Source organism: Camelus bactrianus, chromosome 32, assembly GCF_048773025.1.
Source record: "Camelus bactrianus isolate YW-2024 breed Bactrian camel chromosome 32, ASM4877302v1, whole genome shotgun sequence".
Classification (NCBI taxonomy): domain Eukaryota; kingdom Metazoa; phylum Chordata; class Mammalia; order Artiodactyla; family Camelidae; genus Camelus; species Camelus bactrianus.
Window position 1 is genome coordinate 23,906,545 of NC_133570.1, and position 24,138 is coordinate 23,930,682.

The window sequence follows — 24,138 nt, forward strand, 5'->3', positions numbered from 1 at the left end:
GGCAATGAGTGTCTTCTGGTGGGCCGTCGCCAGACCGCAGCCATCTATTAAAATCTGTTGACCTCCTTGCAGGGGGAAGGGGGATTCCTTCAGGCCGGGCCGTGGCTCTGACGTGCCCGTGAGGAAGCCACAGGTGGTGGAAGGGCTGAGCGGAAAGAAGATTGTGCACGTGGCCTTCGGGGCCCTGCACTGCCTGGCGGTCACTGATGCAGGGCAGGTAAGCGAGATCTTGGCAAGTCTTTGTTGTTTCAGAAGTGCAGCTTGTGAGGAAAGGAGATGAGTCCTGGTCCTTGAACCAGGAGGGGGGGCTTGGTCCATTGTGTTCCTGTGTACACCTGCCCAGGGGCCAGCGTGAGTGAGGCACCCGGGAAGGAGGTGCTGACTGACGCAGGTCCCACTCAAGTGTCTTATGGGGAGATATATATATGTACTTAATTTCAGAAGTAAAGTTATCCTTGACAAATGTTCCTCATTCTTCTGCCATGGGAGGCTGTAGGCAGACAGGCTTGTGGGTGACATACTCTTAAATTCATTTCTGACAATGAATCAGCACACTGTGCTTCAATCAGAATGAATTAAAAATGAATATACTTTCTAATTCTGTAAAGCCAAGAAGTGCATTACTTGAAAAGTGAGCATATTATTTTTGATCATTTTTCTTTGCAAAATAAAGGAAAAAATGTTACTGCATTTAGTTGAAGAGGAAAACCTTCCTGCTTCCTGTAACAGAACGAAATAGATGAATGAGTTCAGTGGGTTGATATTAAGTAAAAACTCATCTGTAGTCATTGGCAAGAATTTTGAAATCAAGAAGATTTTCTGAAATGTTGAAAAATTCTGCCCCTCCCCCAACAGGTATATGCTTGGCGTGACAGTGACCATGGGCGACAGGGCAGTGGTACAACCATGGTTAATAGAAAGGCCACACTCACACAAGGCTTAGAAGGCCAGAAGATCACACGAGTGGCCTGTGGGTCTTCGCACAGCGTGGCACGGACGACGGTCAATGTGGCAACACCCTCTGTCCACGAGCCCGTCCTCTTCCAGACTGCGAGGGACCCCTTAGGTGCTTCCTATTTAGGTAACACAGATCTGTGTTTTATACGAGACCCTTCTGTACGCTGCACCGGTGTCACAGATAGAACGTTTAACAGCACTCCCGGGTCAGAGGCTTTAGTGCTGTGTGGGCTGCACGCTGAGCCAAAGCCGCAGACTCGTCAGGGTGCGCTGTGCTGGGATTCCTGCTGGGGTGAAAACTCGAGAAGGAGCTAGAATGCAGGTTCTTGTGTTATGATCAGGCCGGCTCTGGCCATGCTGTGCACGTTGGCCAGCAGGGGAGGCTTTATAATAAGCACTTAGTGTAGGCACCGTGCTGGGCCGCGTGGTGTTTTCAGCAGCTCTATTCAGGTGTAATCAACACGCAATAAGCCGCATGTATTGAAAGTGTCATTGCCACCAGCTGTGACACGTGTGCACCTGTGAGAGCAGCACACGGTCAGGATAATGAACAAACACACACACCACGTCGAGCTTCCTTGTGCAGCCTCATGGCCCATCCCTGCCTCCCACAGCCACTGACTGCCTTCCTGTCACTGTAGATCAGCTGGCCTTCTTAGAGTTTTACATAAATGAAATTATAGTGTGTACTCTTTTCTTAATCTCACTTTTTTTCACTCACCATAATTATTTTGAGATTCATCCACGTTGCATCAAAATTTCATTCTTTTCAATTGTTGAATAGTATTTTATTTATGGGTGCGCTGCGGTCTGTTCCTCCATTTGCCAGTTGACGGACTCTCGGGTTGTTTCCAGTTTGGGGGCTGTACAAACAAAATGGCTGGGAACGTTTGTGCACAGGCCTCACAGGGACACGCACCTGCACTCCTCTAGGGTAAGGGCCTAGGAGAGGAGTGCCTGGATCACATGGGAGGTGCATGTTTAACTTCTTAAGAGACCTACAAACTGATTTGCAAAGGGCTTGCTCCAAAGCTGCTCCGTATTTCTGTCTGTACGTGGTATGGCCAGTCTTTAATTGTAGCCATTCTTGTGGGTGTGTAGTGGTGTCTCACTGTGGTTTTACCTTGCGTTTCCCTAATGACTTATGAAGCTGAGCGTCTTGCTTATTTACCATCCAAATATGTTTTCTGTTGAAGTGTCTGTTCATATCTTTTGCCTGTATTTAAACCTAGGTTGTTTGTTTTTTTATTATTGAGTTTTGAACATTCTTTATGTATTCTGAGTACAAGTCTTTCATCAGACATGATTTGCACATTTTTTCTCCCAGTGTGGCTTGTCTTTTCATTCTCTGAGGTAAATTTTAAAGGGCAGAAAATGTCAATTTTGATAAAGTCCAATTGATCCATTTTTATCTTTTATGGATCATACTTTGGATGTTGTGTCTAAACAACCTTCGCCTAACTCAAGATCATTAAGATTCTTTTCCTGTGTTTTCCTGTGAAAGTTCTATAGTTTTTGATATTTAGGTGTATGCTTGCACTTGAGCTACATTTCATACATGGTGTGAGGAATGGGTTGGATTTTATTTATTTTTGGTGCAGGGATACTCGGTGGTTTCAGTTGCACTTGTTGACAAAGACCGTTGCTTCTCTATTGAAAGAATGTGCACTTTTGTCAAAAATCAGTTTTTGTGTATGTGTGGATCTATTTCTGGATTCTCGGTTCTGTTTCATGGATTTATTTTTGTGTTTTGGTGCCAATACCACAGGGTCTTGATTACTGCAGCTTGATTAAAGATTGAATTTGGGCGTTGCTAATTCTTTAGCTTTGTTCTTTTTAAAATATGTTTTGGGCATTCTAGGCCCTTAGCATTTTCCATGTAACTTTTAGAATCAGCTTGTCAAGTTTTACAAAGTAGCCTACTTGGTATTTTGATTGCATTGAATGTAGATCGGTTTGGGACAGCTTCACAGTATTGCATCTTCCAACCCATGAATGTAGTACTTCTCCCCGTTTGTTGAAATCTTTACTATTTCTCAGCAGTGTTTTGCGGTGTCAGTGCACAGGTCTTGCATATCTTTTGTTATATTTATTCCTAAGTATTTCTTACTGCTTCTGTTATAAATGATTTGGGTATTCTATATTCCATGTCTCTGGTTCTCGTCTTGAACATATGTAATACAGATATAATAAGTGTTTTAATTTGCCTGCTGATTGTAAGATATGTGTTAAAATTTTGTTTTATTCTTTGCTATAATCTAGAAATATTCAGGTTGCTCCTTGCTAGTGTGTAGAAACAGAATTGTTGTTTTTAAGGACATTTGGATTATTTCTAGTTTTTGGCTATCACAGATAAAACCTGCTATGGATATTCGTGTACAGCATCTTGAGTTGGTCTTCCATATTTTGAACAGACCCCAGTTGGTTTTGCTGCTTTTTGTTTCTTTGATTTTTCTCTGTTATTTATCTGTTTTCAGTTTATTGGTTTATAGTCTCATCTTTATCCTTGCTTTTTGTTTATTTTCTATTCTTTTTCTAGTTTTTTGACATGAGAGTTTAGATAATTGATTTGAGACCTTTTTTCTAATGTAAACTTTCAGTGCTACGAATTTCCCTCTCACAACTGCTTTAGCTACATGTCTCCAGTTTTGGTATACTGTATTTTCTTTTTTATTCAGTTTTTTTATTAAGTTTTTTCAAAGGACAAGCTTATAGTTTCCTTGATTTTCTCCATTGTTTTTCTGTTTTCTGTCTCACTGATCTCTGCTCTGATGTGTATTAGTTCTTTTTGTCTAAGACGCTTAGGTCATTGGCTCAGGATCTTCCTACTTTTCTAAGTAGACAGTTACTTTTCTTAATTAGTTGACTGCTTGACCAATTACTCTCTTTATCCCTTTGCTTTGAAATTTTTGCTTTAAAATTTTTGCTTTAAAATCATATTTGTCTGATATTAATATAAATCATGTGATACAATAACATTTCTTTTGATCAATGCTATATAGTATTTAAGCCATGGTCTTCCATATACCATGGCGAACTATTGTGTATCTTTTCCATTCTTTTACTTTTAACCTATTTGTCTCTATCAGTATGCCCCTATTTGTTTTTTATTACTTCTAGCTGTTCATTGTTCTCTTTCTTTTTCTGCCTTCCTTTGAATTAGTTGTTTTTTATGATTTTATTTTTTCTTCTTTGTTTTCTTTGAGCTCTAACTTGTGTTATTTTATTGACTGCTTTAGAATGTGTATCACGCGCATGTGACTTATCCTAGTGATATTCACGTAAAGTAAACGAGTCACACACTAGTATATTTCTATTTCTTTGTGCTGTTGTTGTTATACATTTCTGTGTATGTTGTAAACTTGATAGTATTTTTTTGCACATTAGGTTAAGAAAAGAATGTCTCTGCATTTGCTCATGTGGTTACCTTTTCTGGTGTTCTTCATTCCTCTGTGGAGACCCTGCTTCCATCTGGCATCATTTTCCTTCTCATTGAAGGACTTCCCTTATTATGTGTTGTAGTTCAGATCTGGGGTTCATCCTTTCAGCTTTTTATATCTGAATGAGTCATTATTTTGCTCTGTGTTCACAGTATCCTTTAGCTGGGTATAAAATTTGGAGTTGACATTGTTTTCATTGAGAATTTGCTGACATTCTTATCTTTGCTCTTCTGTACCTAACATGTCTTTTATCTCAGATGACTTTTCAGATTTTCTCTTGATTTTCCTGGTTTTTACCTTTATGGTTTGTGTACCTGTAGTTCATTATGCTTCTTGGATCTTTGGGTTTATAATTTTTATCAAATTCGGAAATTTTTCAGTCATCATTTCTTCAAAAAATTTTTTCCTGTACCTTTCTCTCTCCTCTCTTTTGGGAGGTCTAGTTTCATGTATATTAGGTCTCTTGAAGTTATCCCACAGATAACTGACGCTTTGTTCATTTTTAAACTTTTTTTCTGTATTTCATTTTGGATAGTTTCTATGCCGTATCTTCAAATAAACTAGTCTTTTCTTCATTTTCTAATATGCTGTTAATGTTACCAAACTATTTTGGTCTCAGACATTGTAGCTTCCTCTCTAGAGATTTCTTTTTAAGAGTTAAAATTCAGTCACCTATTAACTCTTTGTTTTTATTGAAGTTTAGTCAAAAATTACTATTTTAAATTGTTTTTTATTTATTTATTTATTTATTTATTTTTTCAATGGAGGTCCTGAGAATTCAGCCTGGGACCTCATGCATTTTAAGCATGCATTCTACCACTAAGTTATACCCGTCACCCCCATCCTCCTCTAGAAATTTGATTTGGGTGTTCTATATTCCATGTCTCTGGTTCTCTTCTTGAACATATGTAATACAGATATAATAAGTGTTTTAACTTGCCTGCTGATTGTAAGATATGTGTCAGTTCTGGATTGTTTAGATTTATTGATTTTCCTTATTTCTGAATCACAGATATTTTGCTGCCTTCCTGCCTACCTGGTAACTTGTAGTTAGATGCTGTGCATTGTAAATTTTACTCTGAATGTTCCTGGAGATCTTTGTATGTCTATAAACTTTCTTGAGCTTAGATATAACTAAGTTACTCTGAAGTGCTTTGATCCTTTTGGGTCTTGGCTTTGGATTTGTTAAGTGGATTCAGGCCTGATGTCAGTCTGGGGCTAGTTGTTCCGCACCACTGGGTGTTCTGCTCAGTGCCTGGTGAACGGTGAGGTCTTCCCACCTGGCTGACGGGAGCAGGCACCGTGCCGGGCCCTCTGTGCCCTCCCAGCTGGCGCGCCCAGCACAGTCCTTCCCTGCAGTTCTTTCTTTGGCTCTGGGCAGTGCCCTCTCATGCAGGCGCCCATCAGCTTCTGCTGCCATTCAGCTGGGTGAGGGGGCACCTGCACATTTCCAGGGTGCTCTCTGGGCAACTCTCTCTTCCCGTGTCCTGTGAGCTTGGGCCACGTCAGGCTCCCCGGCTCTGAGCTCTGCCTCCTGTGCCCACAGAGACCACTGGGCTCCACCTGGTCCCTTCCCTCTGCTTGGATTTTTATGTTGGCAGTTTCTCTCCTGTCATCACTTTGGTCATTCAATAAATAATATCAGGACTGAATATTTTAGCTTTTAGCGAGGGGCTACGTAGTAATAACATTTTTTAAAAATAAAACTCTTTCATACTTATTCTATAAAAGTGAGTGCTGTGGTGAGTGCTTGTCCTGCCCCGACCCTGCTGCCCTGCGGTGGTGAAGGGCAACTTCCCCAGGCCTGGCTCTCTCTCCTGACAGAGACGCCGTGGTTGGGGACCTGATGCCAGCCGGCATGGTCGCCCTGGTGGAGTGTCCCTCATTCTCTTCCTCAGCACCCCCTTCCCACATGTCTGCCATGGCCAGTACCATGAATGGAGAGGAATGTGTGCTGGCTGTTGATACTGAAGACAGGCTAGACTCAAATCTATGGCAAGAAAAGAAGGGGGAGGTAAAAGCAGGTGGTAGAGCAATGAAGCAATCTTAGATCAGGAAGGAAAAGGCAGCTGATTACTAGCTTATTGTAAAGTATATGAAAAAGGATACAGATGAATAGCCAGATGAAGAGGTGCACAGGAGGGTGTTCTGTAAACGTCTGTGAGGTCAAGGTGGTAGGTGGTCTTGTTGAAATCGTCTGGATCTTTACTGATTTCTGTCTACTTGTTCTATCACCTGTTGCAAGTTGTGTTTTGAGATCCCAGCTGTCATTGTGGATTTGTCTCCTTTTGACATTTCTGTCAGTTTTTTCTTCATGTGTTTTGGGTCTTTGTTATTAGGTGTGCATATCTTTGTAATTGTTTTATGTTCCTGATGTTTGACCCATTTTTCACTGTGAAATGTCTCTCTTTGTCTCTACTAACATTTCTTGAGTCTGTTTTGTGTAATGTTAGTGTAGCCACTCCAGCTCTCTTAATGGTTCCTGTTTTCCTGGTAGATCTTTTTCCATCCTTTTACTCCCAACCTTTTATGTCTTTGAGTCTAAAGTTTGTCTCTTGTTATGCACCTTTTAGTTAGATCTTGCTTTCTTTAATCCAACTGCTAGAGTTTGTCTTCTGGTTGAGATGCCTAGGCCATTCACACTTAATGTAAGTGTAGACGTGGTTGGATTTACATCTCTTAGTATGCGTGTATTTGGGGGTGTTTTTCTTTTGCCTTCATTTTTGAAGGATAGTTTTGCTGGATATAGTATTCTTAGTTGATAGAACTTTTTTCCTCTTATCACTTTAAATTTGTCACCCCCACTGGTTTCCTGCATTCATTGTTTCTCAGGAGATGTCATAATCGCATTTTGTGTCTTTTTCCCTCTTGTGGCTTTCATGATTTTCCCCTTGTCTTTGGTTTTCAACAGCTTCAGTCTAATGTGTCTGGGGTGTGGATCTCTGTGTTTATCCTACTTGGGGTTTGTTAGTTCTTGGAGCTGTCGATTAATGTTTTTCATCCAATTTGGGGTTTGGGCCTGTATCTGTTCAGGTACTTTTTCTGCCCCTTTTTTCTCTTCCTTCTTTTTTTTTTGTGGGGGAGGTGCAGAATTCCCATTATGCGTATGTTTGTATATTTAATGTTGTCTCCCAGGTATTTGAGACTTTGTTTATTTTTACTCAGTCTTTTTTCTCCTGTTCTCCAGATAGAGAATAATAGAAGTTGTATAGTCTTCAAGTTGTATGGTTCTTTTTTTCTGCCATTTCAGAGCTGCTGTTTTGTCCAGCTGGTGAATTGTTCATTTTGGTCATTGTACTTTCCACCCTCAAAACTTCCTTTTTGTGTTTCTTTTCATTAAATCATTGTTACCATATTTTCCCTGGCTATCATGTTTTCTCTGGTTTCCTCAAACCCTTGGAACGCATTTATCACAGCTGCTGTTAGGTTGTTGTCCGCTAGACCCAGCACCTGGCCCCTCAGGGTTAGTTTCTGTTCGCTGATTGTCTTCCTGCGTACGGCTCACACTTCCCAGTGTTTTTGTGTAGCTCACAATTTTTTATTGAAAACTAGACATTTTAGATTGTGTTGTGTCATGTGGACTCTGACCTTTATTTTTTTTTTAATTTGTAAATGTTGCTACAATTCTTTGACTGTTTTGTAACATGCCTGGAATGACTCTTTGAAATCTCCCTACCGATGTCCCATAGCTACTGATGTCATGGCTTCACTTTGCTATTTTCATTTTTGTTTTCTAGCCTGACCTCTAGGATTTGCTCCATATCTGCTTGGCATAGCGCCCAAGCCTGCTGAGTTTTCCCTTCTGTGGATGGATCTCTGTGTGGGTGGGGCAGGGAGTGCATGGAAGTCAGTATTCTAGCAGTTTTCCTGTGTGTGTACCCGACTTCCCGCTTTCCTGAGTTCATGTGCCCCAGGTCACCCGGGCCGCCACGATGTCCTCAGTGAGCCCTTCTCTGCTCCCTGACTTCCAGGATCTTCCTGTTAGATCCCTGGCTAGTTCTCAGGTCTGAACTCGCCTAGTCCCACTACTCCTCAGGCCAGCAGTGAGGCAGGCTCTCCTTCATGTTCTCTGTTGCCCTTGGTGCCCTCTGACTCCCAGGATCTCTGCCCCTGCTCTGCACCAGCGAGCGCCCCTGGAGGCAGGGCCCGTCCTGGCCGGGCTGTGCTCCAGCTCGTGGAGACCAGCCCCAGGCGGGAACACCACAGGCTCCCCTGTCCCTGCCCGAGTGCAGCAATGTTTCTCAGTTTGTTGTTTGCCCTTAATTGATTTGACAAGCCCTGGAATCACTGTGTCTTACAATTCTGAATGGTTTTATAGTTTTGTGGGGAGAGGATTTGCCAACTTCTTCCCTCCACCATAACTCAGATCTGGCCCTTCATTGATGCTTTTATAGCCTAACTTGTCCCTCAGAAGACTCGACCTAATGCTAAATGCTTGAGGGGTGTGATCTCACGTAGCTCTTTAGATGGAGGGGGCAGGATATAGAACTTGGTCTTGCAGCTGGGGCTGCCGCATGAGAACTTGCCCAGAAGTGAGGCCCCCAGACCAGCTGGCCCAGTGCAAGTGTCTTCCGGTGTGCTCATCACGGGGGCTCTTCTGTGGGAGGCAGGGCTGGGGGGAGCCGGAGTCAATCTTCAGTTCTTATTTTTTGAGGTTCGTTCTTCCTGACTTTCTACTCTGCATTAGCTGTCAGGCAGCGTTTTAGTCTCACTGCTTCTGTGCGGTATGTCACGACTTTGGGCCTTGCCTGTGGTGTGCTGGTTGGGAGCAGTCACTTTGTGCTTCCTGTTCATTTGTCTTCCTGGCGCAGAAGGCCTCAGGGTGGAGTCTGGCCTGCAGGGCTCAACAGAGCGGCGCCACGACCCTCTCACAGTCATAGATGGCGTCAACCGGATCGTCTCCATGCGGTCAGGTGGGAGGGGAGGTTGAGGTGCCTTTGTAGAACAGAAGAGTGACCATTACTGAACAGAGTGTTACCACTTCATTCTCACGTGAGATTTCAGGAAGGGACAATACGTGATTACCCACAAAATACAGCAGATTTTATCTGCCAGTACTTTCAGTAAGATCATTATCAACGGATGTTAGTACCTCACTCACCACTGATGGGTGGGACTCCTGGGTGACCGGTGTGAGAGCAGGTCCTTGTTGGGGGCACAGGCCGTCCAGGAGGCCGGCCTTACCCAGACAGTGGAGATGGTGCTGGAAAGAGTGTGGGAGGGCCAGGCTCGTGCTACAGAGCTTCTTAAGGGGATTTGTTTTTTAATTGATGCTGTGAGGGCATGGGCTCCACACGGAGGGTGCCCTCTGTGCGTGGGGAGGACAGAGCGCTGGGGTAGACGGGAGCGGTCACCTGCGGGCCTCTCCCTGCTCTGCTGACAGGCTCCCCGCGGCTGAGCAGGGGTTGAGTCCCTCTGTACCGGGTCTTGTTAAATGCTCTCTCACGGGGCTTTTTAGAATCATCAGTGCAGGTATTTGTATGTGCGTGCGATCTCTTCAGACTATTTTTATCCTTCATCTGGAGCAAGTGTCTGTTAATGTTTCCTGGCATAACTGCGCCCCTCTGCCTTTGTAGCAGAGGCAGCCACAGCCTGAATATAAATGATCGGCCTGGCTGCGTCCCAGTGAAATTTTCCTCACAAGACATTACTTTGGATGAAGGATGTGGTCACAGATGAGCATGGCTTTCTTTCCGGCATTTCGACAAATGTCAATGTGGTTTTAGTCATGTTGGGAGATGTGCCTGGTGGCCCTTCTAAGTAGAAGCCTGGTTGGGGTGGCGCACTGCAGCCCTGTCTGTCTGCTCCCCAGGCTCTGGCTGGGCTGCGCCATCCTCCTGAAGGTGGCTCTTCCATGCTGAGCTGCCCCTGTGCCCAGGCCTTTGCATACTTGCACCCTCTTTGGGAAAGGCTGGGGCTTTCTCATCCATTGCATGGGAACCACTGTCATGTCAGACCTTCCCCAGGAAGCCTCCCCGTGGCCCCTGACCTGGCTGTGGGCAGAGGCTGGCTCTGCAGGCCCCTCACACAGCATCATGGGTGCATGTGAGTATCTCCCTTGGGGCGTTGCCTGCCTGCTCCCTGCTTCCCCACTTTTTGGCGCAGGGTGTGTTGAGGGCACAGTGTGAACGCATGTGAGGAGTGGGCTGGAGGAGCCAGCTGTGCTCCAGACAGGGCGCAAATGACTCTGGGTCTAAAGAAGTCGATGTTGATCTGATGGTGGGCGAACCCCACACCAGTGTTGTTCGCTCTCCCAGGCTAGGAGTGGTCCAACTGGTCCAGCGAGCTGCGCATCCCAGGGGACGAGCTGAAGTGGACGTTCATCAGCGATGGGTCTGTGAACGGGTGGGGCTGGCGCTTCACCGTCTACCCCATCACACCGGCCACGGGTAAGGAGGGGCCCGGCCTCCAGCCGCCAGGGCTTGCTGACCCCGCAGGGTGGACACACGTCATTTTCACCGAGTGCCTCGCGGGCCGCCTTCTCCTGTTGTGTGGGGAGCCAGCGCTGCCCAGGGCCCCACCACGGCGAGGGTCCGAGCCGCAGTGAGCCACCTCCGCTGTCCAGCGGCCAGGGTGTCAGCCCCCCTCCCCGCCCAGTGTTCCCCTGCTCTTGCTGGTTGCCTTCCTTAACCCGTTTGACTTTCAGGTAAAATGTCAGTGTACAGAACGTACCTATGTGACCTTGACAGTGACAGGCCCCTGGACCCCTCTCTGACTACGGGTCCACCCCTTGTTGGTTGGGCTGAGCGAGACTCCTTGTCAGGGAGCCTTCGCCTGCTCCACCGGGGGGACGTTTATTGTGCTTTTTCTTTTTTTTTTTTTTTTTTTTTTTGTATATGTATATTTTTATTGAAGTGTAGTTGGTTTACAATGTTGTGTCAGTTTTTGGTGTACAGCATAATGCTCCTTCTTCAGGCCCTAAAGACCTCCTTTCCAATCTCTGCGTCCTCTCCTGTCCATCGGTGGACTTGGTGACATGTCTGTCGGACTTCCAGCTCAACCTTGCCTCGAACAGAAGCACCGTCCCCTGCCTGGCGGCATCTCTGGCGGCCTGTGCGCAGCTGAGCGCCTTAGGTAACGGCACGTGTGCTTCCAGGTCTGTCCTGCTCCGAGGGAACCGTGCTCATCCTCTGACCCTCTCTGTCCACTAATTTCAGCTGCCAGTGACAGGATGTGGGCCCTTCAAAGACTGAGGGAGCTGCTTACAATCGAATTTGCGCAGTCAGTTAACATAGGCTACTTGGAGACGATGGGGAAATGAGAGCTGTGGTGTGAAATTTTACATTACAGTTTCTAGACAGCTGACCCTTTGGGACTGGAATGTTGGCTTTAATACTTTAAACTCCTAAATCTCGGATGAAATACAAGTCGGTCAGTTTTACCTTTTGCTAAAACTGCTTGAGTTAAGTGTTTTGGAGGATGGCAGTTGTCATACATGAGGAAAAGCCGGTGTTTGAATTAACTGTAGTGTCTAAGCCTGCCTTTCCACCCCTGGCCGAGCCCCCACCACCTTGTTCCTTTTGCAGCTCAGTGATGTTCGTTACCACAGAGGTAACGTGAGAAAAGATATTGTAAAGGGGGGTTAATAAGACCTCAAAACAAAGTTCAGTGTTCATTGTGTGTTTCAGGGTTCACCGCTGTTTTCCTGTCTGGGTCAAACTTCTGGCTTCTCGTGGGTTTGCATCCCATACCTGACAGCCGGGAAGACCCTTTTCTGAAATGCCCTGTGTTCCCCTTTCCAGGTCCTTCCATTCCCCTGGATGTTCTCTCAGCATCAAACTCCTCCTCTCAGCTGATGGTGAAGTGGAACCCGCCCTCTCTGCCCAGCAGCAGCCTGAGTTCCTACATCGTGCAGTGGTGGCACCTGCCTCAGGACAGCTGCCTTCACGGCACAACTGCTGCCCCAAAGGTGAGCTCCCAGCCCCAGCTCCGCGTGTCCCTGTCCCCGGGAGCAGGCCAGCCCTCGGCGGGGACCCAGCAGCGGTGGCGATTACCAGTGCAGACAGCCCCTCCTTTTCCCCACCAGCCTGTGCAACCTGGCTCTCCTTGGGCTCCTCTTTTCCAAGCAGACAAAATCCCCATCAGGAAGTAGGCCGATGGCATCATCAATGGCGAGGAGGTGATGGAGAATCTCAAGACCAAACTGTGGTGGCGAGAAAGGGCTGTGCTGCACTTGTCCCAAAACCAAGGCTGAGAAGCAAGCCGAGAAAGAGGAGGCCGAGGGCTGCAAGATCTTCAAGAATTCCCTGCACAACGCCGTCTTCATGCCCAGTACCTGCCCTCTGAGGATGACTCCAGGCGGGGTCTGGTGCTGTCTCACCACCCTGGTCTTTGTAGGTCAGCAGCCTCAAGGTGAGCCCCAGTGGCCGTGGAGGAGGGACAAAATAGAGGCTGTGGGCATGGCTGGGTAGGATTTCTGCACAAAGGAAGGGGCTCAGAGCCTGAAGCCTGCCCTGGGGTGGGGTGGGGTGCAGGCTGGCTGTGTGACAGGTGACAGGTGCAGCTGACCCTCAGCCCAGTGCAGAGAGCCCAAGGGCTCAGAGAGCAGAAACCACTGGGCCACACTTGCAGAAACCCGTGAGCAGAGGAGCCAGGATTTAGGCCTTTCCCACCCCTCCTGTGGCCTCTCAGCCTGCCTGAGGAGGAAGGGAGCCGGGTGAGAAAAATGAGAATCAGTTTTGAAAGGAGCCCCACTTCAAAGCATAGCCAGGTGCCATGGGCACCCTGGACAAGCAGGTTTGGGAAGCAGCATGAAAGACAGCCTTTAAAAGCAAGCGGCCCCTGCCCCAAGCGTCTGTCTGCTCCGCTGCAGAGGGAGGTCCATGTGCAGGGCAGCATTATTCAGACCGCCCAAAGCTGGGAGCAACCCACGTGTCCTCCAGCAGCTGAGCGGGTGAACAAGTGTGGCCTTTCTGGGCACCGGAATATTATTTAACCAAGAAAAGGAACGAGATTCTGAAGCCTGGATGAAACTTGAGAACATGCCGAGTCGAAGCAGCCAGGTATCGTATGATTCCATGGACATGAAACTAGAACAGGCAAGTTCATAGCAACAGGAAGTGAGTTAGTGGTTACCGGGGCTAGGGGAGGGGACACGGGAGTTATTCCTTACTGTGTGTAGGACTTCTGTTTGGAGGGATGAAACATTTTGGAAATGGTGGTGATGGTTGCACAGCATTACGAATAATCAGTGACAGTGAATTATGCACCTAAAAGAAGTTAAAATGACCAAATTTTGTTAGTTTTTTTTTTTAAACTTTATTTTACTGCAACAAAAATTAGTGGGAAAAAAAGAAAGGTGGAGGGACATTCAGCAGGGAGACTTTGTGATTGGTGTCTGGGGAAGGAGATGGAAACGGAGTGGTGGCCGCTGGCTCCGTTTTCTTCCTGAAAGATTATCGAGCAGAGTTTTGAAACAACCTCATGCCTGAAATCTGGGCAGAGGAGCAGGATTTCAGACCAGCCTTGTCCCTATGAGCCCGTGTCCCCAACCCCCCACGGCACCCCATCTGCCAGCCCGCTGCCCGCCTGCTTTCCAGGGATCCCTCATCTGCCAGCCCCCGACCCGGGGGGCACCGGTGGCCCCGAGCTTCTGCTTAGTCTGCAGTTGCTCTGCCCTTAAACGCTAGCCGAGGTTGGAGCAACGAATGGTTTTGAAAGAGACTTTTTTCTTTTCTGTCAAGTGACCCTCCTGATACTTGTTTAATAGTCAAAGATAGACATCTTGCTTTGAAAAATCATTAAAACAGGAAATGAAGACCTTTTAGAACCAGAGGCACTATTTCCTCTGCAGAATGAAGCTCTTGTCGCTCAGCCCCCTTCTGCCCACGCCCTCCTCCCCCACAGGTAAAACCGCGGACCCTCCAGCCCCGCGCAGCCCGCCGGTGACATCTGTTCACTGAGGGATGGTAGGGCTGTGGCTCATGTGTTAGTCCAGATATCTGTATGTCACGTGTGGTTCTGAGAGTCAGAAAGTTTGAGGGCTGGAAAAGAGCTCAGAGATGTTTCAAAACTAGAGCCCAGGTTCAAGGGCTTGTCCACCATCTGAATTCATTAATGATCCACCTGGGGCTTGGCCCTCCTTTCCCACACTCCAGGGCTCTTTCCCTTCCCGGCATCGGTTCTCAGCACCGTCCATCTCCCCATGCCAGTGGAGGCTCGGCCGGTGTTACTTCCTGTGGGCACAGAAGAGGATGTGTTTTGAGTGTCCCAGGCAGGCTGGGCAGGAGCGGTCCGTTTATTCTGCATCAGAGGCGGCTGGTTATGTTGCTGTCTTGTCCCCCCGACCTGCCCGAGGTTCAGGTTGTGAGTCCGGGCTCTGGAAAGGTTTTGCTAAAAAGCCCTGTGCCTTTCTGCTTATGGTTACAAGGCAGTGCCTGTTTTCTCATTAGATGTGGACCACAAGATCCGGTGGTGCGAGGGCAGAGCTGTGGGTGACACAGGTACTATGAATGCCTCATGTTCATGTTGATTTCAGGATAGGTTTCCTCTGTGCCGGGTTCCCGTGCTCAGTGCGTGTGTCCACCCTGCGGGCCTGGCGGCCTCTCTCTGAAATCTAGTCCCACTTCCTGGTCTCTTCCCATAGGACAGATGTAATACTGTGGCTTGCCCATGGTGAGGTGCCGCAGTTGATAAGAACCTCATGTGTGTGTTTTTCAAGACTCCTACTGAGGCTTGCATCTGATGTCCGCACAGTTTCCGACAGAATTCAGGTAGAAGGAGCGTTCAGGTAACAGAATGACTGAAAAAATCATAAAGGGAGGTTTTCTGTTTCACAACCAGATTGTCCAAAGACAATTTTTATTTCCTTCAGTTCATTCTAAGTACAGTTTGTCTGGGAGCTTAAAGCCCGTCAAGTCAGGTTTAGTGTGTTACGCACTGTCCGACATGTCCCGTGTGTCCTGAAGCAGGCCAGCAGCTGGGGCTCATGAGCTGCTCTCCCGCGTCCGTATCTGGGGGAATAGCTGTCGCTGATCGCTGCCTTTGTATCTTAAGTCAGGTGGTTTGGCTTAAGTGACTGAAATGTCAACAGATGTTGAAGAGTCAAAAAGGTTTTCCGCTCGGAGTAAGCTGTCCGGAGGGTGGGAGTGGGGAAAGCTGGGGGTGATGTTTGCCACTGGTCAGTCACACTGTTGGGAGGCGAGGCTGCTTACAGAGAATGGGGGATGCAGCATTCTGCCTGCCCCCTGCCTTCCTGGCGGTGTCCTGTGTGGCCTCCCTCCCCAGCCCCTGTCAACGGCTCTGCAGCCTCTGGGAGTGTGGTGTTTGTAAATAGACTGCTGAGTGAGCTCATGGTGTCATCCCAGGTAAATGGGATTGGGCCCTGGGAGGGGTTTTGACCCAGTAGTATTTTGCAGTGAGTTAAACCCAAGCAACTTCCTACTTGTAGACCCGAGTGGGTGTTGTGTTGGTTTTGAAGAGATGGTAGGAAATTTGTTCTGGTGGGTGTCAAAAAAGGTCTTCCTAGCAACAAGTGTGGTTCCCTGTGCCCTCCCCTTCCAGGAAGGTAGGCTGGTTTGTCGAGCGTGAGGATGGGGAGCTCTCAGCCTCGTTTTCCAGCCTTTCCTTCCCCAGCATCAGGAAGGCGGATACAGTGGGGCCCGTGGCCAGTTTTGGGTGCTCATTACCCTCACGATCTGTCTCTGTTGGGCCCTGTAAGCACTAGGAGCCTGCTTTAAGGTTTCCTGGGGGAGCCATCTCTCACAGAAGCGGCCGTTGGAAGAGCCACGCCCCAGCTTCCTGGGCGCCTCACCTGCATCTGGGGTATAGATGTTCTTGCCCTGGTGATTCCAGGCAGTCCCTTTTCTGTCCTGTCCTTCTAAGCCCTACTGAGACCCATGGCAGGGATGCTGCCCCTGTCATGGGCAGGGCCTTGGGGAGGCCACAGGTGGTCATCGTGGAGTGGGAGGCAGGGCCAGGCTGGAAAAGACCTCCAGGGCTGTGACAAACATAGACAGACCCCTCTCAGAGGAGGAGGGGCCTGGAGGTCCAAGTGAGTGCTGGCTGCTGGCATCTTGCTTTTATTCCCCAGTCGCAGGGGGTCAGAAAAGCCACCACCACAGGCCTATGAGCCCCCTCTGCCCACCTCCCTGGGCCTGCACCCCACACCATCGGTCTGTGCAGCAGATGGCGCTGACATTCTGATGCAGCAGCCATGGTGCTGCTGAGCCAGGGGCTGGGGCGTTAGTTTGCCTCCGGCAACCACTGAGAAACCACTGCCAGCCGGGAGGCAGTGTGCATGGCGAGTCTGAGGTTTGCAGTGCAGAGAAAGCATAGTAAAAAACGAGGAAGGGAATCCCTGTGTTATTTGTTGGTTCTCATCCAACGCACCTGAATAGCTCCTTTTATTCCAAGGTTAAGATTTTTCTTTTCTTTCTCTTACTCTAACCTAAGTCATAGAAGAGACAAGAGGGGGAGGCCCTCACGTATAAGCCAAGTTTCTCTCTTCCTTGCAGACCCAAAAGGAAGCAGAGGGAGCCATGCAGGCTGCCAGCACCACCATATCCAGCTGAAACAGGAACACCGCGGTGGTGGACACCTACAACACCGCAGACCCAGAAGAGCTCGAGACGGAGTACTGTTTCTTCGAAAGCAGAGTGGACAAGGAGAGAACTGTAATCTCTAACCTCTGGCCTTTCGTTTCGTACCGCATCAATACCCACAGCTGTAACCACGAGGCTGAGAAGCTGGGCTGCAGCGCCTCCAACTTTGTCTTTGAGAGAACCGTGCCTGCAGGTATGGCGTGATCCAGCTCGCACCATTCCCAACTCACTTACAGTCAAGGGGAGAAGGTTGTGGGTTACAGACATGGAGGCCGACACCTTAGTCTCAGTCATGTTTATTAAAGAACAGGTGATCATCTGCAGGCAGCCTGGTGGCCCAGCAGCCCGAGGGGTAGCGTTCTTTCACGGTGACACCTCTCCCCGCTCCCATTCTCTCCACGCAGAGAACCCAAGAGCAGGGAGCTCGAGTCAGGGTCAGTTCTTTCCCTTCTGGTTGGTTCACGTTGTACATTCCCACGGCCCCTTACCCTCATTTGTGCGCAGCGGGTTTGCGGGGTCCCTGCTGAGTTCTCAGAGATGCAGCGGAGTCCCCAGTTAGCTGTCTCGATTAGCATGATCAGAGCAATCCTCCAGGTCAGCTCCTGGAGCAGCCTTTGGTCCTCCTTGTTTGGTCTTCACCTTCCCCTTGTAAGTTAGAAGCTGCCTGTGGCTCAGCCAGCCACCCACCCACCTTTAAGGATGGGTAACTGCCCCGTCCGCTTCCCTGTGGAGTTGGCAGGTATGCAGAGCACAGAGTGACTGCAGCCTGGGAGTGGGGCCTCCTGGGCACGGCTCTAGCACCTGTGTGGAGTTGCCAGCCTCCCTGGCCTCCATCTCCTCCCCTCCCAGGGGAGACGCAGCCCAGCTGATGTCTCAGAGCCTTTTGCAGCTGGAACTTGCAGTGACTTCTGCTCACCACTTGGAATCCTGGTTTAAGCAGCAAAAACAAGGGAGCCAGCACCCCAGCCTCACTGGCAGCTGGAGGAGTGGCTGATGGACCAGCTTCCCAGCAGCTTCCTGCAGGCGGGCTCATGGACGGTCCTTCGTGCCTGCACAGGAATCACATCTGCCGTGTGCGGAGCGGAGTGCGAGGGCCCGTGTCCAGGCCTGGCAGCCGGGGGCGGCTGCTCCTGCTCTCTCAGCACCGTTTCGATGCTGCTTGGCTTTGGGCACGCGGCCAGTCAGGAGGCGTTGACGCGGCGGCTGTCCGCAGTCCTGCGTGCTGCGTGTAGGGGGTACTCTTAGGTTAGCCCGGGGTTTCTTTGTCCCTCCCTGGGGACCAGAATCCAGCTTTATCACTTGTTTCAGTTGTTGCACAGAGGAAGCAGATGACGTTCCTGGACCGGTGACCTGGGAGCCAAGGTCTGAGAGCTCCATCTTTTTAAAGTGGCCAGAACCTGGGAATCCCTGTGGAGCGATTCTAATCTATGAGATAAAACGTGGACCACACTCGAGGTGAGACGGGGCAGTGGCCGGTGTCCAGGTGCGTTTCCGTCACAGGCGACAGCGGAAGTTAGGCTGTGACACGGAGCACCTCCTGGCCAGCTTAGGACCTTAAACAATAAAGTAAGGAGGCAAGTCCGTGAGAATTAGAGCCTTCTACCTGTTCCTCGCTCCTTGAGGGATTCTGAGTGTGCCAGGAGCTGGCTTATTCTCGCCCTCAAGGCACTCCTGTGTTGCAGAAAATGATTTTTCAGTCTGTATTACATTCGGCTTAATGATTTAGTCTTTCTGGAACTCTTTTTGATTAAAAAAATGACGTTTGGTTAACTTGGGTGTGCTGAGTTAGAGGGCTGCCACGGTGTAAGGCTTGGCTTTTCCCCCTTTACTGCAAATCGGGGTCACTGTTAGGTGGGAAGTTGCCTGGTCCTCACATGTTTGTGGGAAACTGACACATGTGTTTTATTTCCCCAGGATCAGCGGGGATGTGTGTCCAGACAGGAGCACAGGAAGTGTGCAGGGGCCAAGCTGAGCCGGCTCACCAGGGGAGCTACACGGCCCGGATCCAGGCCACCTCTCTCTCTGGCAATGGGTTGTGGACCAATCCTGTGTTCTATGTCCAGGCCAAAAGTAAGGCTTGTGGAGGCAGTAGCTGGAGAAACCGAAAACAAGTGGGGCCAGGACTGGGGAGGCCTGGGTCTTTGTGGCCCTCTGATTTTCTGATTTCTGTGGCCAGCTTTCAGAAGCCAGCACTTCATCTGAGAGCCCAGGCTGGGGACCTGTGGTGCTTGGAGTCCCACACCTTATCTGATGGGCTAGGAGAGGGTCTGAGCCCCTCTTTCGATGGAGTCAGCAAGGGGCCTTTGCTCTCAACTTGGTTTATGTCTAAAGCATTTTACACAGCACTGCATTCAACATTCTGCCTCCTGCCTTGTCAGGGATGCTGACTGGGGCTCAGGCTCAGGGCTTAGAATCCCACGGTGGGGTGGAGACCTGGGAGGCACCTCCATCTGGTCCCGCTGCTCTGGGCCAAGAGTCACTGTGACAGCACCCCAGGCTGAGGCATGGTCCCCTTCACTGCTCCTTGGTAGAACACAGGTACACATTTAAAGCAGCAACACACGTTGAAAACACAGTGCTCAGCGCTTGCCACAGAGACCGGGCCATGTGAGTTTATGCTCAAACTATTGCCAAGACAGAGTTCTTTGTACATCCTTGAAGCTTATGTTATACCTAATAGTTTGTACGTCTTAACCTCCTCCCCCTACATTGCCTCCCTCCCTCCCCCCACTGGGAACCACTAGAGAAATTTATTATTGAGTATGGTGTTAGGTGGGGCTTCAAGTTCATTGTCACCTGATAATCACATGAGCCTGGGTCTAGGTCCTGGTTCTCTATTTGTTCCTTTGGTCTATATTTAACCCTGCACCAATTTCACACCGCCCTTGGCCGAGACCCCCCAGCTTCCCAACACAGGTGAGGTAGAGCACCGCACAGGCCAGGGGCAGGGACTCAGGGCTGGAATGGCAGAAAATCTGAACTTGTAGAGAGACGAGCCCAGGGTCAAGCTGGCTGAAGCCAAGAGCCCAGCCCCCAAACAGGTCTTGGGGGATCTGGCAGGGAGGGGAGGAGACCTCAGGAATCTCTGTGCTAAAGTTGGGTTTACCACCCTGGCTCTTCCTTTAGCCTTCTCTGTGCCATTTATTTTTCCATGCCTCAATTGGCCCATCTGTAAAATGGGAACTCTATGTAAGGGACTCCGTGGAGACCTGCGTCCCATTGCTGCCGATGACCACCGTGGGGTCTGGGCGAGCCTCCGCTCCCCTTTGGGGCTCCATTTCACCAGCCATAAGATGAGGGGTTTGGACGGGGCAGGCTTTAGGGATTCTCTCTTCAAGCTGCGATTCAGATAAGCCTCAACCTGAGCCCAGGAAATGTGGGTTCTGTGACCTTGGCCAAGGCCCTTCACCTTTCTGAGCTGCCTCAGTTTCCTCACCTGCAAACTGGGGACCACACAGGTCCCTACCTCAGAGGGTGGTCGTGCAGCTTTGAAACAATCCACGTAAAAGACAGATCCCATAGGAACTGCCCAAGAACTCCCAGTTCCTGTTAGTAGAGGGAGTCAGTGCAGAGCTCAGGAGTCAGACAGCCTGCGCTGGGATTCAGAATCCACCAGGTGAGGACATCCCTGGAAGAGCTACTGTTCTCGCTGGGCCTCAGTTTCCTCAGCTGTAGATTGGGGATGATAACAGTTCCCTAGGACTGATTACAGGCTATGAGGATGAAAGACAGAACCATGTGGGACGCCTGGCACGGTGCCTGGCCCGCAGCAGGCACCCAAAATCTGCCAAAGGTGAGGCTGAAGATGCGGGTGGTGAGAAAACAGCTCCAGGCAGATGCATCAAAGCCCTTTGACCCCCAGCCCTCTACATGGACATTCCCGTCTGGCGTGGGTCCCTTTGCTCTCTGGCTCTGATGTCCTCATCTCAGCCAGAAGGTTCAGGATCTTGTAGGGGCCACACACTCCTCAGTCCCGGGAGCCCCTAAATCCTGCAGTTATTGGCCCCCCGTTTCAAGCCGCAGCAGTGCTGTGGGCCTCAGGCGATAACCTGCTTCTTGACCAAAAGTGGGGGGAGGGGAACTGGGGAACCCTCTGACCACCCTCCTTGATCCCTGTCATCCTTAGGGCCAAGGAACTTAGAGCACCCGGGGAGAAGGCCGGATTTGGTGTTGGAATAGGAAAGCTTGGATCTGCTGCAGACTAGCTGAGTGCTTCCAGGGGCCTCAGCATCCTCGTCTCTGAAGTGGGGAAATGCTGCCCTCCGGCTTGGGGATTAGAGAATTCTGGGAAAGGGCCCGGCTCACGGTAGGTGCTTAAGTCGTGTCGGCATCTCCACTCCCCTAGTGGGGGAGAAAGGGGAGTTGGCTCATGTCCAGAGCTCTGCGTGGTGTGTGTGCCCGCTGGCACTGGGAGTGTGGGGGAGGGCCAGCTGCCAGCCTGAGGCCGGTTTGAAGGAACATCACGGTATCAGGAGCTGAAACTCTGGCCCCGAGCTCTGCCTTCAGAGCCGCTTGCGTGGGTCAGAATCCCTGCAGTGTAGCTGAGCAGTGACCCTGGAAACCAGGGACATGAGCTGCCCCATTGCCCCCTCACCTTGCAGGCAGTGCACATGGTGGACATAGTTGTCCTGGTCATCACAGTTTAGATTGTGCCTGTCACAGCTCACCATCAGGATGGCTTTACCCACCAGGCCCCCAGACCCACTGCCGCTGCCAATGGCAAAGCAGAGCTGGTGGTGGGGTCCCAGAACAGACCAGCACCTCCGTCCCCCGTGTCCCCCTGGCCAGCCTCCAAACCCCATCTCTTCATCTTCACCCCACCCTCTGAGGACAGGTCCACTCCTGCTCAAGAAATGGAAATGGCTCCCTAGTGCCCACACCGTCAAGTCTAACTACATGGCTGTCTTTCATGGATGTCCGTGTTATGTCTCCAGCCAGCATCCTCTTTCCCTAGGCAGCTTCCTGACTGTAAGATCCATTCCTCCCTCCAGGTGTTGGCCCCTGTCGTCCCCGCACCTGGAATGTTGTCCTTCTGGCATCGCTCTGGAGCCCAGCTCAAGTGGACATAAGTAAGTCCTTCTTGCTCACAAGCCCATCTTGACCTTCTTCTCTGAGCTCCCAGTGCATTAAGTGCCACCACAGTCCAGCCCAAAGCTCTTAGTTTCATCCTTGGTAGATTTCCCTTTTCACCAAGTTTAGGGGCTTGACATACTACTGGCCAAGGGCCACATTTGGCTCAGCCACTGCCTGTTTTTCTAAGTGAAGTTTTATTGGGACACTGTCACATCCCTTTGTTTCCGTGTTGCCTGCAGCTCTCATCCCACAGTGGCAGAACCAAGTACCTGCAGCGGAGACAGCATGGCTCCAAAGCCTCAAACAGTCACTAGCTTGCTCTTGGAGAAAGTGTTTGCTGACCCCCAGTCTAGACTGAAAATCCAGAAGGACTTTTCCATTCAAAGGAAGGTTTGGGCACCTGTGTGCTTGAAAATTCTTGGTGATTTTTCTCCCAGTGGAAGACCCCCAGGCATGCCTGGTTCCTCTTTGGCCCCCCCGACCTCGGCATCAGCCGGGAGGCAGGGGGACACCTGAGGGGCCTCATCCCTCTTAACCCAGCCTGGAGCAGCTCCAAGCTCCATCCCCTGTTCTGGGCCCAGCCAGAGATCCCCTGCCTTGTCCACAAAGCCCCTGTCCTGCTTGACTTCACAGTTCAGGTCACAGTCCAGGGCTGTGTCTGCAAGGGGAAGGCAGAGGGTAAGTCACCACGGGGTTCCCAGGAACCCAACACAGGCCCATGGCCTCCACCTTCTAACCTGTCTTAGGACCCACCTGGGGCCAGGCAGACAAGTCATTTCCAAGAAGACACTGCCCAGAGGTGGGAGCATCTGGAGCCCCCCACCCTGGGCTAGGGGCACAGGGGCCTTGGGGAGGAAGAAGGGTCAGAGCAAAGGTCAACTGCTGCCCCCTCCAGGAAGCCTTCCATGAACTCTCTTCTGCATCGCTACAGCCCTCGCTGTCTAGGTGCGCCCTGTACGGAGCCCGGGTCACCCTGGACGCCCTTGGTCTGTGTGGAGCTGCTTCATCTCCTTGGGATGGGGCAGTGAGCCTGGACTCTGGTGTCAGTCGTGGATGTGAATCTGGGCTGGCGCCTGCTGGCTGTGTGGCTTCTCTGAGCCTCAGCTTCTTCCCAGTTCCCAAACCTCTTCCCACCTTCTTGACCTTTCTCCCTAGAAACGTGGGGAGATTTTATAATACCGATGAAACATTCAAGGGGGAGAGAGAGACTCTTGAGAGAAGACCCCCAGCCCCCAGTATAGAGAATTTGAAATGATTTTTAATCATGTGAAATGACACCTGATCACCATGCAACAGGGCATGAATCTCACAAACAGAACATGAGGCAAAAGAAGTCCAGCCCCAAAGGACGTGTGTAATATGATTCCATCCATAGAAAATTCAAATACAGACCAAAGTAGACTGTATGATTTGGGTGTACATATTCAGATGATAAAACCATAAAGAAAAGCATGAAATTCTCATCACAAGATAGTGGTTACCTCTGCGGGAGGGAGGGGCTGTGGTCAGAGGGGAACTTGGGGGCAGGGTGTGCTTTGGGGAGCTGGTCACATTCCATGTTGTTTCTTGACCTTGCTCAAGTGTTTGCTTTGCATCTATTCATTAATAGATACACACACATAAAATAAAGCTTTGTGCACCTTTCTGTATGTGTATTTTCTTTTTTTTATCAAAAAATTGTAATTGAAGTATAACCAGTTTACAGTGTTGTCAGTTTCTGGTGCACAGCCTAGTGTTTCAGTCATACATGTACATACATATATTCCTTTTCATGTTTTTTTCATTATAGGTTACTACAAAATATTGAATATAGTTCCCTGTGCTGTACAGTAGAAATTTGTTTTTTCTGTATGTGTATTTTCCAGTGAGTGAGGATGTGTTTGTTCTGGGAGGGGGAGGCAGAGAGATTCCCAACCTCAATCCTAATGAAAGGATGGCAAATTAAAGCAACTGTGAGAATCTGACCTCTCAGATTGTCCAAACTGGAAAAGGTTGACAATGTATAGTGTTGGCAAGACACTCTTACCAACTGCTGTTGGTGGGTGTGTAAAGTTGTACGGTCTTTTTTGAAGAGCCATTTGGCAGTATCTACCAGGATTTTAAATGTACGTCACCTATAACTCACT

At 49.5% G+C, this 24,138-nt stretch overlaps 1 pseudogene; it reads left to right on the forward strand.

The window, feature by feature from the left end:
* Positions 1-4: 4 nt before the first annotated feature.
* LOC105070197 (E3 ubiquitin-protein ligase HERC2-like) lies at positions 5-23,647 on the forward strand (annotated as a pseudogene).
* Positions 23,648-24,138: the final 491 nt, after the last annotated feature.